The 2,075-nt window shown below is 39.2% G+C and overlaps 1 pseudogene; it reads left to right on the top strand.

The window, feature by feature from the left end:
• The first annotated feature begins 202 nt into the window (after nucleotides 1-202).
• On the top strand, nucleotides 203-394 carry LOC111759997 (U1 spliceosomal RNA; annotated as a pseudogene).
• The last annotated feature ends 1,681 nt before the right edge of the window (nucleotides 395-2,075 follow it).

Raw genomic sequence — 2,075 nt, 5'->3', positions numbered from 1 at the left:
TAACTTACAAGCAAGGTTGTTTTTTTTTTTAATATTTTTAATTGTGTTTTTTTAAATTGAAGATACATAGATCTTCAATGAAGGGATAGTCCTTTCAGTCACAATCACATTTAAATCAGCAGTGTTAGTTATACTCATAATATATTACCATCAGCTCTATTCATTTCCACACATTTCCAAAAAACCTTATTAAAAATTCTACATACTTACCTGGCAGGGGAAATACCATGACAATGAAGGTGGTTTTCCCAGGACAATGCTTATCCATTACATTCCAGGTGTTATTTTAGGGGTACACAAATCCAGGTGTGCTGACTCCTATGATTCCCCCAAATCTGGGAAACTCAACTGCATAATTTGTGGAAGTGGGGTACTGCATTTGTGCTCTACCTGAAGAAACAAAATCTATGTGCATTATGTATCAGCTCCCATTTTCAATCCACATTCAATTCTCTAGTAACCTATAGTTTAGAGTTTACCTACATGAGTTTCTTCATTGTTTTAACTCATAGTAGTGAGATCATACAATATTTGTCCTTTTGTGTCTGCCTTATTTCACTCAATATAATATCTTTTAGGTTCATCCATGTTGTCATATTCATCCTAATCTCATTCCTTCTTACAGCTGACTAGTATTCCATTGTATGTATATTCTGTTTATCCATTTGTTGTTTGATGGGCACTTAGCTTGTTTCCATATTTTAGCAATTGTGGATAATGCTGCTCTGAGTAATGGAGTGCAAAGTAAGTTTACATCCCCTTGCTCTCAGTTCTTTTTTTCATTAACGTATTTTTTATTAAATGTATTTTATTTAAAAATACATAAATCACAAAAAATGTTACATTAAAAAATATAAGAAGTTCCCACATACCCCACCCCCATCCCCCACTCCTCCCACATCAACAACCTCCCTCATCACTGTGGCACATTCATTGCATTTTGTGAATACATTTTGGAGCACTGCTGAATCATATGGATTATAGCTTACATTGTAGTTTATACTCTCTCCAGTTCATTCTGTAGCTTATGGCAGTTCTTCTGAATGTATTACTAGTAACAGGTTTGCTGGATCACAAGGAGGTTCTATATTCAGCTTCTTGAGGAACCACCAAACCGTCTTCAACAGAGGCGTCTGCATCCCCACCAACAGTGAAGGAGTGTTGTTTTTTCTCTATAGCCTATCCAGCACTTATAGTTTTCTGTTTTTGTAATAATGGCCATTCTATAAGATGTGAAATGATATCTCACTGTAGTTTTTTTCTCTCTCCTTATTTTTTAAATGTTACATTCAAAAACTATAAGAGGTCCCCATATACCCCCACCCCCTTTTTCTTTATTTAATTTTTTTTAAAGATTTATTTATATATTTCTCTCCCCTCCCCCCCACCTCAGTTGTCTGCTCTCTGTGTCTATTTCCTGCATCTTCTTTCTCCGCTTCTGTTGTTGTGAGAGGCGCAGGAATCTGTGTTTCTTTTTGTTGTGTCATCTTGTGTCAGCTCTCCGTGTGGGCGGTGCCATTCTTAGGCAGGCTGCACTTTCTTTCACGCTGGGCAACTCTCCTTACGGGGTGCACTCCTTGCGCGTGGGGGTCCCCTACGCAGGGGACACCTCTGCATGGCAGGGCACTCCTTGTGCGCATCAGCACTGCACATGGGCAAGCTCCACATGGGTCAAGGAGGCCCAGGGTTTGAGCTGCGGACCTCCCGTGTGGTAGACGGACACCCTAACCACTGGGCCAAGACCACCACCTATTTAATTTTTCTAAATTAGTTTGTAGTCTATATCTAACCTTTAAACCCATCAATATATTATATTTTACTATTAATGGAACTTGGCAATATATTAGGCTTCATTTTTTGAGAAGTTTTGGACCACAGAGAGGTTCAACTATGACAGGGGAAGAACACTGGTGTGGGGTGCTATTGATAGGGGGCACATGGTTGGGAGGGAGTTCTCCAGGGCATGTATACAGGGAACTTTAAAATGTTTGGATATTTTCATAGTAGTTACAGTTAAAAATGACAACTGAGGGAGTGCTGAGTTCCTAGCCAGGGGAGCTCTATCACATTCTCCA

This window comes from Dasypus novemcinctus, chromosome 19, assembly GCF_030445035.2.
Source record: "Dasypus novemcinctus isolate mDasNov1 chromosome 19, mDasNov1.1.hap2, whole genome shotgun sequence".
In the NCBI taxonomy this organism is placed as follows: domain Eukaryota; kingdom Metazoa; phylum Chordata; class Mammalia; order Cingulata; family Dasypodidae; genus Dasypus; species Dasypus novemcinctus.
This window is presented reverse-complemented; position numbering and strand designations above follow the sequence as displayed.